Source organism: Xyrauchen texanus, chromosome 1 (assembly GCF_025860055.1).
Source record: "Xyrauchen texanus isolate HMW12.3.18 chromosome 1, RBS_HiC_50CHRs, whole genome shotgun sequence".
NCBI classification, from domain to species: Eukaryota; Metazoa; Chordata; class Actinopteri; order Cypriniformes; family Catostomidae; genus Xyrauchen; species Xyrauchen texanus.
Genome location: NC_068276.1, coordinates 1,365,109 through 1,380,304, shown reverse-complemented (window position 1 = coordinate 1,380,304; position 15,196 = coordinate 1,365,109). Strand labels below are relative to the sequence as shown.

Genomic DNA, 15,196 nt, shown 5'->3' with positions numbered 1-15,196 from the left:
AAAAAGCTTCACTATGATGCTGTGCTGCTAAGTGCTATGGGGAACAATCCTAGTTGTGACCGAGCTGTGAATATGTGTGTAACACGTCAATGAACATTGACCGGAACGTATAGCCTCGGCTGATGTAATCATTAGATGCACCTGAGGCCAGGCTATAAATGGATGCATCACCAGGTGTCGTCAGATCCTCTTTTTTCAGAGGGATTCTGTGGCTGTGTGTTTCACAAACCCGGTCAAAACTTTCTTTCCTCTGTTAGGAGTAAGAATTTGTTAGGCAGTGTGCAGTGAACCTTTTCTCTTCTGTTTAGATATATATATATATATATATATATATATATATATATATATATATATATATATAAAAAAGAGAGAATGACTGAAAGCCGCAAACGATGCCCCTGTTCTCGCTCTATAGCTGAAGAGAACACGCATCAGTTTTTGCTCTGTTTGTTTGGGGGAAGAGCACGCTGCTCTCGCGTTGCAGCAGGGTGGGTGCGAGCACTGCGATTTGCTTTCAGGCAAAGTGCTTCGCGCTCGCCTCGCTTGCTACCTGGAGTCAGCACTCACGAAAAAAAAAGGAAAAAAAGATTCATGGGGCTCTTGCATGGATTTGGATGAGGAGCAAGAGACGGGTTTATCCCTTTCTCTCGCTCTCTCCCCAAACCCAGCTGGTCCTTCACATGATCTCGAAGTGCGTTCCGACGCTTCTTCGGATCATGAGGAGGATCGCGATTCTCTTCCCGCCTCCAAGCTTTCCGTCCGCAATAAAAAATCAACGGAGGAATTGCTCGATGTTGTTACTCGTGTGGTTGCCAGACTCCAGTTGCACTGGCCATGCGAAAAAGAGACTCTCAAACCCTCCAAATTAGGGGGATAGATTTTATCTTCCAGTCTAAGAAAGGGAACGCCTCATGAGTCCCTTCCCTTCTTTGATAACCTCCATGAAGAGATTTCTCGCTCATGGAGGTACCCCTAAAAAAAAATTAAAAATTATATTCAACTATCGTGGGTGCTGAGGCACGGGGATATTCAGTGATGCCACCGGTCGGAGAGGTGCTTGCGGGCTATCTCTCGCCGGGCTTGGCATCATCACTTAAGAAGTCCTCTCTTCCCTCAAAGCCTTGTAGGACAACCTCCACTTTAGTGGGAAGGGCTTATCAAGTAGCAGGTCAGGCTGGTGCTGCTCTGCACACTATGCTGTTTTACAGGCGTACCAGGCTGACCTCCTGGACGGCCTGAGTATGGGTTCTGCGCTTGACGAGCAAGCCTCAGACCCGCCTCAGTCCTGTCTGAAGGGAGGCTCAAAAGCAAAGCGTGGCGAGTCGTGCTCCTCCTCCCAGGGATTGGGGACAGTCTCGCCGCTCTCGCCAGCCCCCGAAGCAAGACCTCAGGACTATAATTTCTAGTAAGACAAAAGCCTGATGGTCTTGCGCCTATATTAGGGGGTAGCTCCCCTCGGGACAGTGCGCGTGCTTCACTTCACCCCTCCCGGTACCCCTTTGACGTCCCTCCATTCCCGCCACCTCTTGATGTTTCAGGTTGCAGAGGCTCCTGTCAAAATTGGGTGTTTTCGCTGTTCCTGCATTTTATTCAGGAACAGCAAAACACTCGACAACCCCTCAACAGGAAGTGTTAAAATCTAATACCATCTTAGAGATCCTGGCAGCGTGTAAACTTCTGCCAGATATATTATTTTCTTTGGGTCTTATAAGGGCATCAGGATTTAATTAGAAGTTCTGCCACAACATGTAAAGTTCCTGAGGTTCGCTTCCGGGAGTGAAGTCTTCCAGTGTCAGGTTCTTTCACTCGGCCTAGCCCTTTTTACCCGCACATTCACAATGCATGATGTAGCGCTGGCTCCTTGTGACTCTGGGGCATCTGCATTCTGAATTATGTAGATGACCTAGACGATCCTAGCGCAGTTCCAGGAACTGGCAGTTCAGCACTGGGACATCGTCTTCTGTCATCGCTCAACTGTTTCTCTGGGGTTGAGGCTCAATGCCAAGAAAAGCATCCTCTCTCCCACTCAGAACACTGTCTATCGGGGCATCGTATGGAGTTCAATCACAATGCGGGCACAACTGTCTCCCACTAGGATTGAGTCCATTCAGATCACCCTGAGCAGGAGTGTGAGACGGAGAAGGGGAGAACATTTAAACATGCGTTTCTGTGTTCACCAGCTTGTCCGGTACCTCTAATGGCCAGAGATTTAATGTGTGAATTGAATTTGACCCTTACGGGGGTTCCTTTGGGATTAGCATTGAGGAAGAACCACAAATATGTTGTTCTAAATTTGAACCGTAGTGGGTGAAAAATGATGATTGGCGTGTGAAAAATGATTATTGGGCAAAAATGATCTTGAAATTGGATGTCGTAATTGAACGGGAACCACAATATGAGGAGGGGTGGTTTAACAAGGTAGAAAATGAGACTGTGAAATCTGATAAGATTTTCTGGACAAAAAATGTGTGTGCACTCTCAGCTTGCCTGACAGAAAAACAAATGCAGTTCTATTTGATAGCAGGGAACACTGCCACCCTTATCAGCGATCAAGACCAAAGAGCAGCTGTGGACAGATCTGGGCCCCTTTGTGAGAGAATGCATGAAAGCAACAGATTGGGCTGAAATAAGTGCAGAAGTGAAACACAGCAGAAGTGTAGGAGCATTTATGTCAAAATGTGATTTTGAGATTGAAGTACAGTATGTGGATGATTTGTTGATCTGTGCATGTGATTAAGCTACGTGTGTGGCTGACTCTGTGTCCCTTTTGAAGCACCTAGAAGGAGAGGGACACAAAGTCAGTCTTTCAAAATTGCAGTTTGTGAAACAGGAAATAAGGTTTTTGGGACATGTTATCAGACCAAACAGTAAATCCATCTGTGACAAACGTGTACAGGCCATAAAAGATGTGCCAAAACCAATTACGAAAAAACAATTATTGTCATTTTTTAGGAATGTGTGCTTATTGTCGTACATTTATTCCTAATTATGCCACTCTTGAACAGCCTTTACGAGCCCTGATAACAGGGAAAGGGGTCATGTGACAAGCTTGTTTGGACAAGCGAAGCCGAGGAGGCATTTGCTAACATGAATGTACAAATGGCTCTGGCTCCCACTTTGGGTCTGCCAGATGTAAACAAACCGTTTGTTCAGATGGTTAATAAGAAAAATGGGTTTATGACTTCTGTTCTTTTGCAGACTCATGGAGACAGACTGCGACCTGTGGCATATTTTCAACCAAACTTGATGCAGTATCAGCAGGTCTACCACAGTGTTTGAGGTCTGTGGCAGCTGCTGAACTGGCAGTACTGGCATCCAGGGAATTTGTGGGGTATTCTGATTTAACTTTGATGGTTCCACACGCAGTCTCCATGATTTTGCAAGAACAGAGAATGTCACATTTATCTACAGCACGATGGCTGAGGTACCACACAATTTTATTGGACATGCCAAACGTAACTGTTAAAAGATGCACAACTTTTAATCCTGCCACCCTCCTCCCCACAGAGGAGGATGGTGAGGAACATCACTGTTGTCTGTCAGCGCTTGAACAGGTGTGCACACCGCGTCCAGATCTATTAGACACGCCATTAGACAATTGTGACAATATCCTCTTTGTGGATGGGTCGGCTTCCAAAGATCCACAAACAGGAAAGAATAAGGTTGGTTACGTGATAACCACTGAATTTGAGGTCGTGACATCTGGCAAACTGCCATCAAATTATTCAGCTCAGGCAGCTGAGCTGGTTGCTTTAACAGAAGCATGTAAACTTATGGCAGACAAATGTGTGACAATTTACACAGATTTGCGTTATGCCTTTGGGGTAACACACAATTTTGGTGCTTTATGGAATCACAGATCATGACAAAAGTCAGATGGTCGTCCAATATTAAACGCATCTCTTGTGTCTGAGCTTTTGGAGGCCATTCTTTTACCAGACAAGGTCGCGATTTGCAAATGCGCAGCACACACTAACGATAACAGTTCAGTCTCAACAGGAAACGCACGAGCAGATGCGACAGCGAAGGCCGAGGCAGCGATGGAGACAAAAGAGACTGTGTGCTTTGATGTCTGACAATAACCTCAACATTTCTTCTTGTTTACAGAGCATGCAAACCTTTTTCCACAGGCGAGGAGAAAAACAAGTGGAAGGGGCTGGCTGTAGTTTTAAGGAGAATGTGTGGATGAGCTGTGATGGCATGCCTTGTTTACCCAAACACTTCTTTCCTCATTATGGAAAGTTGATACACGGGTTAGACCATGTATCAAAAGCGGGGATGGTTGTGCAAATGAAAGAATTGTGGTTTACAAAGGGTTTCACAATATTTGCTGAAAATTTTTGCAAAAGATGTGTCATTTGTAACACACATAACGTGGCAAGAGGGATAAAAACACCTATAGTATCTCAACCACCATCAGGGGGGCTCGGCACCATCAGGGGGGCGAAACAAGACTCGGCAGCAGTAGCGAAAGCTCTTTTAACCGAGATTGTTCCGAGATGGGGAATTCCAAGGAAAATCAGCTCTGACACTGGGACACATTTTGTCAATGAAGCAATAAAGCAGGTGGGTCAGTTTTGGGGAATTGACATGAGAACACACTGCAGTTACCACGCCGCCAGTGGAGGCGCTATTGAGAGGGATAATCAAACGATCAAAAACAAATTGGCTAAGTGCTGTGAGGAAACTGGGCTCACATGGGTTAAAGCACTCCCAATTGTGTTGATGTACACCAGAATGAGAAAAAGAGTCAAAACAAGTCCATTTGAAATACTCTTTGGTAGACCACCATTCATGGGAATAGGGGGGACAAAGGCTGCCATCAACAGATCTGTGTGAGAATGACATGTTGAATTATTGCAAAGAAATGTCTTCTCTGTTGTCCAATGTTTGTGTTCAGGTGAAAGCCACTAAGGGGAAGGTTGCTGAAACCTTCCTGCATAAAATCAGGCCTGGCCTGATTTTATGCTGAGGAGCTCCTGAGGAGAAAGAGCTGGAAGGTGAAAAGATGGCTGGGACCATTCCAAGTGCTACTGACGACTCACACGGCGGTGAAGGTCGCAGAGAGAGCTACGTGGGTTCATGCCAACCACTGCAGGAAAGTTCCGCCCACATGAAGTCAACTTCACATGCCCATTCAGCAAGCCACAGGAAACTTCACCTGCAGCAGTGTGGGTGTGTGGCAACAGGGCATTTCATCGGATGCCAAAGAAATGGTCAGGGTGTTGTTATCCAGCTTTGATGAATGTGGGTACCTGGGGTGGTCATTATTCTTAGGGGTGGGTACAACGGTAACAATTAATAAGAAAAATGGGCTAGCATGGACAGTATTAGCAATAGCTAATAGCACAGAAAATGCTTTGACAATGATAAATGATGAAATGAAACAGTTAAGAGATGCGGTCATTCAAAACAGGTTGGTTCTTGATATGTTAACTGCAGAGAAAGGGGGGGTTTGCAAAATGTTGGGAATGTCTTGTTGTTTCAATATTTCAGATTACAGCGACAACATCACAAATGTAATTGAACACATGAGAAAAGCCGTACAGGAGCCAGAACATGTTGAGAGTACATGGTTTACTTTGTTTATGAATCTCTGGGGAGGATGGGTGTATTGGCTGATTCAAACTGTGTTACCAATTGCGGTGATAGGACTGTTGATATTGTTAGGTTTACCATGCATCATACCGTGCGTTTCCAGCTCATTACAGAGACTGGTTAAAGCAGGGATGTCTGTTCAATTGGTAAAAATGTCTATCCAGAGGATGATGAACACAAATATGATGATACAAGTAGCAAGAGCTACTGTGAAATGTGTTAAAACGAGGTATGTCTTCCCTTTCTGAGAATGTTTTGATATGTAAAGAGGGTTATAAGCAGCGGTCATCCGTGTTACGAGATGACGTACAAGGGGAGGTTTTGAAATGAGGGATTTTATTATACTTTTATTCTTTGTATTTTTATAGCCTGCTGACATAACCAAGAGATGTGACATAACCAAAATGTTAAATTTATGTGTTTTTCCTACTTAATCTGTACACTATTTCTTGTTTATACTGAGGTGACTGAGAGTCTGATTGTATGTCGGAAGTGCAGTAACAGTGTTTACTCATTTAGCCCGGCTTCTGATAAAGTCTGTATTTGCTTTCTAATACTTAAGGGACTATCCCCCCCAAAAAAACAGCCTAAGCTTTTTTATTTTTTCCAAATGTTATTTCACAAATGTTTAAGAGAGTGATCATTTATGCAAAAATCAGAGATGAAGAGTGTAATGATATGACATAAAATTTGTCTTATTGTTTATTATTATGATTGAGTAATCTGAATGATAAAAAGCGGGGAATTGTTGTAGAAATTTTAATGCTAGTAGCCTAGTCCCTGTATCTAAGGAATGTAGAGGGGGAGGATCTGCTTCTGTTGGAGACCTTGGGGAAAAGAGGTATAAAAAAAATTTCAGCCCTCCCCGACAGCATCTCACTCATGGCACAGAGTAATTCCTGTGTAATGACTGGGTCCTTCTTGCAAGAATAAATTATTTTAAAAGACTGTTTGATTCAGAGTGTCTCTTACGCAGTGATAATGGTTGGTTAACAATTTTTTGCCACAACAGGCGCACATTGTTATTCCAAAATGGCTGATGTCGCTCTGTACCCACAACGTGCAATACGACTGTTTTGGGTGAATGGAATGCCCCAGCGGTGTTTAATTCACTCACCCACTCCGCAGATTGATAGGGGGCTCATATCACACAACCCAGTCGCATTAATACGGAGCACCGAGGTGCACACCGCGGTCAAATTATTCAGACATGTGTTAATATATAGCGATTTAGTTTGGTCGTCCGTAGGTATTCCTGATTTGTGGACCCATGCTTCATTGAACCGAGCCACAAATGTGCACGGGTCCTCACTTTTATCTTGCTTAGTATTTTCCGCATGACTAATGTCTTGTTTAGACTTCACTATGCCTTGTAGGAATACATGCAATCCTTGAAAAAAAATGCGATGTGCACCTGGCGTGGCCCAGTGCCAATCTCGTTTAGCTTGAACAGACCGCATTTTAAATTCTGCGACTGTTTTTGCTATTGCTTCACCTGGAGTATCTGGCTCCAGGTCATTGTTTCGGTTTAATTCCGACATGTCACTTATCAATATTTCTTCTGTAATATCCCCTGGCATCATTTGTGTTAAAATATGTCTATAATCAGCGCCCATAAATTGTTGATATTCTGTCATGCCCTGCAGCACGGTCACAAAGCGTGCAGGGTCTTCGAGCGGGTTTGGGAGAGCTTTAACAACTGTTTGGACCTCAGCTAGGGTCAGTGTGGTAATTTTTATCTCGGCACCAGAGAGAACGAATGGGCATGCAGTGTTACCCTCCGTTTTCTCTAGTTTTCCTGTACTTGTGCTTTCTAATGCACCATCATTGTATGGCGGTGGGGCATGGGGCGCTGTTTGTTTATTCGTTCCACCATATTTTGAGGTTAGGGCGGCCAATTTAGCAGCTGCTTTTTCGGGTCCCTGATCCCATAAAAGTTAATTTTTTTTCCATATCTCATATGATTCCTTCATGTATTTGTAATCCCAATGTGGGTCTCCCCAAACTCCCTTGATCATACTCTTTGCTTCCCTCATGAAATTGTCCGCAAAAGACCTCTCCCTAGGATATGGATTAAGTTGAATTTTTCCCTCTGACCATCCAGCCAGATTACTAATGTATGGTTCGGTATTATAAACCTGATTGTTTCTGAACATGAAAGCCTTTGGTAACTGACATTTTAAAGTTTCTTGGGACATGTCCTAAGGATAGCGAGAGTTAGTAATATTAAGAAGAGGTTCTGAAATTACAGGAAATACCTCTTTTAAGAGCTTAGTTGGTATTGGATCTAACAAACTTGTCATGGCTTTTGATGTTTCAATAAGTTTAGTTAGCTCTTCATGACCTATGACAGCGAAGGATTGAAGTTTCACATGAGGAAAATTACGAGACACTATTTTCTGAGGTGCTATGACAGATGATTGCATAGTTTCAATTTTATTTCTGACTATTGAAATTAATTCAGTAAATAAATTCATGAAGTCATTACTCTTGTGCTGCGACGTAATATCTGGTTCTGTTGAGGATTTATTGCTAACCAATTTAGCCACAGTACTACGATTGTTGTGGCTATTTTCTGAGTTTACTAAAATATGCTGACCTGGCAGCTTTTAGTGCCTGTCTGTATCTACAGACACTATCCTTCCATGCACCATGAAATACTTCTAATTTTGTATTCTTCCACATGCGCTTCATTTTCAGAGCAGCTCTCTTGAGAGCATGAGTGTGATGATTTTAACATGGTGCAGGGCTTATTTCTTTAATTTTCTTTAATTGAAGGGGGGCGACACTACCAAGAGTGCAATGACTGTATTTATATTTTTTGTTATTTCATTAAGTTCTTCTGGGCTTTGGAGTTTACTGAGTGTATGAGATAGATCTGGAAGATTATTAGTGAAGCTATCTTTAGTGGTCAAAAGAATAGTCCTACCTGAACGATAGCATGGTGTAGATAGAGTAACATTAGCTGATCTCAGCATACAAGAAACAAGGTAATGATCCAAGATGTCATCACTCTGCTGCAGAATTTCTACATTATTATCAACATCAACTCCTTATGACAATTAAATCTAGCATATGATTATGGCGATAAGTTGGTTCTGTTATATTTTGTCTGACTCCAAGAGAGTTCAGAATATCGATAAATGCTAAACCCAATGTGTAATTTTCATTATCTATGTGAATGTTGAAGTCACCAACAATTAAAGCTACAGTAACTACAAGATCTGATAAAAAAATAGCAAATTCACCAAGGAAAACAGAACAAGGCCCGGGTGATCTAGCCACCAGAGACATGGGCTGCTCTCACTGCTACAATCAGGCAGGCGGTATCGCAGCATCAGGACCCGCACCAGCCGATTTCATGATTACTTCTTCCCCCAAGCAATCAGACTTTTGAACTCTTGATCGATCATGATACATGTATCAGCACTGCACTTTATTAGCCTCAGACTAGACTCACATTTTATACTTCTCTTAATAAATCAACCGACAGCTGAATGTCAACACAACACTTCATATTTATTTCCACTGATTACTTTCACCCACTGTTGCACTTGTGTATATGGTTGAGTGACAATGAAGGGATTTGATTTTGATTTGATTTGTTTGTGTTGTCATGGTCATCATTAGTCGTTGGACTCTTATTTTGATAACGTTTTTGTCTTGTTCCCAAACTGCATTTCCCAGGATTCACTGCCCTCATCACAGCCATCTTTTCCCCATTTCCCTCACCTGTTCTCCATTCCCTCATCAGCACCTTTTTGTATAAATACCCTCTAGTTTTGTTTCATGATTGTTCAGTTCTTGTTTTCTGTTCCTTGTGTTAATGTCACTACCAACAACTGTCTTATTTTGTACCACCACCACCATCATCATCATCTTCATCATCATCTTCTTCATCATCCTCATCATCATCTTCTTCTGTGTATTCTCGTCATCTTTTCATTGTGGATTAAAGGATTGCTGCACCTAGATCCTGCTCTCTCGCTTCATCCATTACAAAACGTGACAGAAGAACTGAATCAACAAAAATTTATCGAGCGGTCATCAGAATTCTCCTCCTTGAGCAAGGGGAGCATCCAGTTGAGGACATTGTCCGTGAGTTTCTCCAACTGGCAAATTTTGTGCACTATGATGAACACTCTCTGGTGATTTACTTCTGGGTTGGTCTGAATAGTGTACTAATGGAACTAATACTTCTGACTGATCCTCACTGGACTCTCTGTAAGTATGTGGAGAAGGCTCTAGAACTACACTGTGGGTTATGGTGGGAACCCCGGGCCAAAACCTTCTAGTTTTGTTTCATGATTGTTCAGTTATTGTTCATTGTTACATGTGTTAATGTCACTACCAATGACTGTCTTGTTTTGTACCTTCATCATCATCTTCTGTGTATTATCGTCATCTTTTGATTGTGGATTAAAGGACTGCTGCACATAGATCCTGCTCTCGTGCTTCATCCATACCAAAACATGACATTTGTTCTGCATTGTGTCTCATTTATTGATTTTTATTTGACCAAAACAAAATTCTCTTTCCCATTAATTTCCTATGGCAGGTAAAAAATTACCCGGAACATCACAAGCGTTGCATTAAAAAAAAAAAAAAAAAACATTTTACGACCCCTCACACTTATCGAATCAAGTCCAGGTTGTTTTTATGTTAAAATATCTAGTGGAGAAAAAGTCTTATACCTCTCAGATAAAGGATACTAAGACCCAAAGAGCACACAAGAGCTAGCATTGTTTGCTGTAGTTCTTAGTCTCATTTGAGCAAACTCTCGTTTTTCGGGTGGGTCGGTTTTTACCAGTGTTCATCGCCATAGAAACTTACATCACATGGCTAACCTGTTCCGGAGCAGGATTTATTCTGGGTTACAGATCGCAAACTGATACAAACAAAACAGAACAAATCAGCGGTGAATACAGTGATATCTCTGACACAATGAAGTCACTCCCCCTGTATTTCTCGCTCCAAATTAAAGTGCCCTTCACAGGAAAATGTATATATTTCACAAATTTATATTTGATATATAATTAAACCTGTAAATTAAGATAATATAAGATGGTTTATTTGAGAGATCGGGGATCCTTGTATATTTTGAGCAGCACCTTACAATTTATTATTGAGTGTCTTTGATTTTCTTTACATTCTGCTCTCTCTCCAGACACAGCTGGTCCTTCCCGTGATCTTGAAGCGTGCTCTGGCGCCTCTTCAGTTCATGAGGAGGACCTTGAATCTTTTAAGTCTGCGGACTACGAGTTACCCACCTCTTAGCATTCCGTGTATGATAACAAATCATCAGAGGAATTACTCGATGTGATTACTCATGCGGTGGCCAGGCTTCAATTAGACTGGCCACGCCAACAAGAGACCCCAAACGCTCCATGTTAGAGGACAGATTTCTGTCTGGTGGCCAAGGGAAGGGAACGCCTCATCAGTCCCTTCCCTTCTTTAATGACCTCCATGACGAGCTCTCTCATTCATGGAGGAAAGCGTATACTGCTGGTGTTCACGTGCCCTCGACGTCGATATATTCGACTATCGTGGGTGCTGAGACATGGGGGTATTTGATGATGCCGCCGGTTGAAGAGACACTTGCGGGTTATCTCTCGCCGTGTTCGGCATCATCCTTAAAGAGTCCTTTTCTCCCCATTAAGCCGTGCAGGAATACCTCCACGCTAGTGGGGAAGGCTTATCAAGCAGCAGGTCAGGCTGGTTCTGCTCTGCACACTATGGCAGTGTTACAGGTATACCAGGCTGATCTGCTGAAGGACCTGAGTGCGGGTACCACGCTCGACGACGAAGCTTTCTCTGAGCTTCGTCGAGCCACGGATCTATCTCTCCGTGTGACCAAGCAGACAGCCCGTGCCATTGGCTGGCCTATGTCTGCTTTAGTTAGCACAGAGAGACACCTATGGCTTAACCTTTCGGGCATCAGAGATAAGGACAACATTTTCCTCCTGGATGCCCCGGTTTCACCTTCTGGCCTGTTTAGGGACACTATGAATACAGTCATCTCCAGGTTCCAGTAGGCAAAAAGCCACGAGGAAGCATTTGGGCAGTTTTTTCTCGCCGCACTCAGGGAGCGGGGCCGTTGGCCACCCAGACCCGCCCCGGTCCTGCTAGATGGGAGGCTCAGAAGCAAAGCGTGGCGAGTCATGCTCCCAGTCGTAAAGAGGGGGGGTAGCCCCCTTGTGGGGGTAGCCCCCCCTCGGGATGGGGCACCTGTATCATCCACTTCGGCCCTCCCGGTACCTCCACGAAACCTCTCCATTTCCGCTGCCTCTGGTGTTTCGGGAGTTAGAAGCTTTCAACGAAAAGTTGGGTGTACCGTTGCTTCCTGCCTTAGTCCAGGACGCGGAACACCCAACATCCCCTCAACAGGAAGTGTCAAAATCAATACCCATCTCAGAGAACCTGGCAGTGTGGAAACTTCTGCCAGGTATTTCTATGTGGGTCCTAAGAACAGTAGAAAATGGCTACAGAATTCAATTCGCTTGCCGCCCTCCGTGTTTCAACGGCGTGGTCTCCACTACCGTAACAACCGGAGCAGGCATGTCTACTGTGGGAAGAACTGCAAAATCTCTTGGTCAAAGGGGCCATAGAACATATTCCCCTTCCAGAGAGAGAGTCAGGTTATTACAGCAAATACTTCCTGGTTCCCAAGAAGGGTGGGGGGTTGCGTCCGATATTAGATCTTCAAGGCTTTAATCGCTCAGTCAGGGTGTTCAAGTTCAAGATGCTAACTATCAAGATGGTCGTGTCTCAAATCCAACGTCACGATTGGCTGGTCGCGATCGAACTCATAGACACATATTTCCATACAGGAATTCTGCCACAGCACAGGAAGTTCCTGAGGTTCACTTTTGGGGGCGAAGCCTTCCGGTATCGGGTCCTTCCATTCGGCCCAGCCCTATCACCCCGCACATTCACGAAATGTATGGATGCAGCACTGGCTCCTTTGCGACTCCGGGGAATCAGTATTCTGAATTACATAGACAACTGGCTGGTACTAGCACAGTCTCAGTTCAGCACAGGGATATTGTCTTAGCTCATCTGGTTTCTCTGGGTCTGAGACTCAACATCAAAAGAGCGTTCTCTCTCCCATTAAGGAAATCACCTATCTGGGGGTTATATGGAATTTGATCACGATGCGGGAACAATTGTCTCCGGCTCGAATCATGTCCATTCAGAACACCCTGAGCAAAGTCAGGCTAGGTCAAGGTTGCACTGTTCGTCAGTATCAATGAATGCTAGGTCTCATGGCATCTGCGTCCACGGTGATCCCTTTGGGTCTTCTGCACATGAGACTGTTTCAGCTGTGGCTAAAAGCCAGTGGATTTCATCCAAGTGTCAGTCCCCTAAGGCAAATAAGGGTTATGCGGCGCGTGCTTCATTCCCTTTCTATGTGGTTCAGACCCCGGTTCCTCACTTTGGGTCCCACTCTAGGTGTGTCTTGTCATCGCAGTTTTCTATCGACAGATGCCTCCCTGATGGGCTGGGTAGCGGTCATAAGTGGTCATCCAGCTCAAGGGGAATGGGAGGGTCGTCAGCTCGATTGGCACATTAACTGTCTCAAATTGATGGCTGTATTTCTGGCCCTGAAATAATTCCTCCAGAGGCTGCCTTGTCTTGGTGCGGGACAATACAGTGGTAGTCTCTTACATAAACCATCAAGGAGGCCCACATTCACGTCAGCTGAATTTCATGACACGTCGGGTTTTCCTTTGGGCCCAGGGCAAGCTCCTGTCACTCAGGGCGGTTTATATCTCTGGATGCCTGAATGTGGGAGCAGATTTACCGTCAAGAATGAAAAGACCGACGGGGGAGTAGAAACTCCACCCCGAGGTAGTGGAACAAATCAGGGTGAGAGTTTACAGGGAAGAAGTGGACATTTTCGCCTCTTAACAGACAGCACAATGTCCCTCCTACTTCTCTCTGAGTCACCCAGCCCCCTCTTGGGTCTGGACGCGATGGCGCATACATGGCCCAGAATGCATCTGTAGGCGTTTCACCCGGATTCTCTGCTCCCGGGAATCTTGGCCAGAGTTCGCCAGCAAGGGTCCTGCCTCTTACTGATAGCGCCGCGCTGGCCGAACAGGGTATGGTTCTCGGAGATAATGTCTCTCCTCGACGGCTCACCTTGGCGATTCCGGACAGGAGGGACCTTCTGTCTCAGGCACAGGGGACAATATTTCATCCACGGCCCAAGCTGTGGAACCTTCATGATTGACCCCTGAAGGGTACCAACTGAGGGACACAGGGCTTTCTCCTGAGGTTACCGAGACCATTTTAAGTGTTAAGGCTCCCTCTACTTGGAACAAATCTGGATGAGATTTTACAGGGCAGAAGTGGACCTCTTCGCCACAACAAACAGTGCAATGTCTCCCCTACTTCGCTTTGAGTCACCCCCCACATAATGCAGATCCAATTAACTGCCAGATTGCTTTAGTTCTGGACTTATGCCCCGCTACTCTCAGGGTCTATGTGGCCATTTTGGCTTGCCACGCCTTGATGGATGGGGTGCCCTTTGGGAGGCATCCTCTACTCGCTCGCTTCATTTGTGGGGCCATGTGACTGTGGCCTCCTGCTAGGAACATGACCTCTTCATGGTCCTTGAGGGTCTGGTTGAGACCCCCTTCGAACCTCTAGAGTCAGCGTCTGGCAGACTTCTGACTCTCAAGATGGTTTCTTATGGCGATTACCTCTCTAAAGAGAATTGGGGACCTATAGGCTCTGTCTGTTTTGCCAGCCTGTTTAGAGTTTGCCCCAGGAATGGCTAAAGCAATTTTTGCACCCTCACCCTGACTATCTGCCTAAGGTACCTTTCTCGACCTTACATCAGGTCACTCTTGAGGCCTTCTGCTCCCTTATGTCCTTATGACTTATGTCCACCGCACTAGCCAGTGGCGTAAGTCAGGGAAACTATTTGTTTGCCATGGGGGCCGCAACAGGGGGGCGGCCGCCACCAAGCAGACTACGTCGCATTGGGTGAGGGACGCTATTGCCCTGGCCTATGAGGTGCACGGCCAAGCTTCGACAGTAGGTACCAGAGGGGTCGCCTCCTCCAAAGCCTTGGCTAGAGATGTCCCTCTGCAACATGTTTGTGATGCGGCAGGCTGGTCCTCTCCGCACACATTAATCAGATTTTATAGTTTAGATGTTCATGCCACTCCGGGCTCTTATGTCCTTGAGTCGACGTCTCAAGCTCATGTCTGAGACCTCTCATGCTCTTGTGAACACACTACACAACCGTAGGGGGTCCGGCTGTGTGGGTATTCTCGTTCCCAGAGCGCTTTCCAGCGCAGCATCAGAAGTGTAGTTTTTTGAAAAGGGAACATCTCGGGTTACTTAAGTGTAACCCTTGTTCTCCGGAAAAAGCAGAACGAGATGCTGCGCTTCACTGTTGCACTGGGATGCCCCAGGACTGCTCTTCAGACAAAATGCAGCATCTCGTTCTGCTTTTTTCAGGGAACAAGGGTTACACTTAAGTAACCCGAGACATTTTAAGCTTTGCACATGGACAAATATACTGGTTAAAATTATATTGTAGACTATCACACAAAGTGACATTGCTTGTAATTCATTAAATTAT

The 15,196-nt window shown here is 44.9% G+C and overlaps 1 protein-coding gene across 1 annotated transcript in view; it reads right to left on the bottom strand.

Moving 5' to 3' along the window:
• Positions 1-15,196, bottom strand: part of LOC127648401 (histone H2A-like) — a 374,379-nt gene that overhangs the window by 180,545 nt on the left and 178,638 nt on the right. The window lies entirely within an intron of this gene.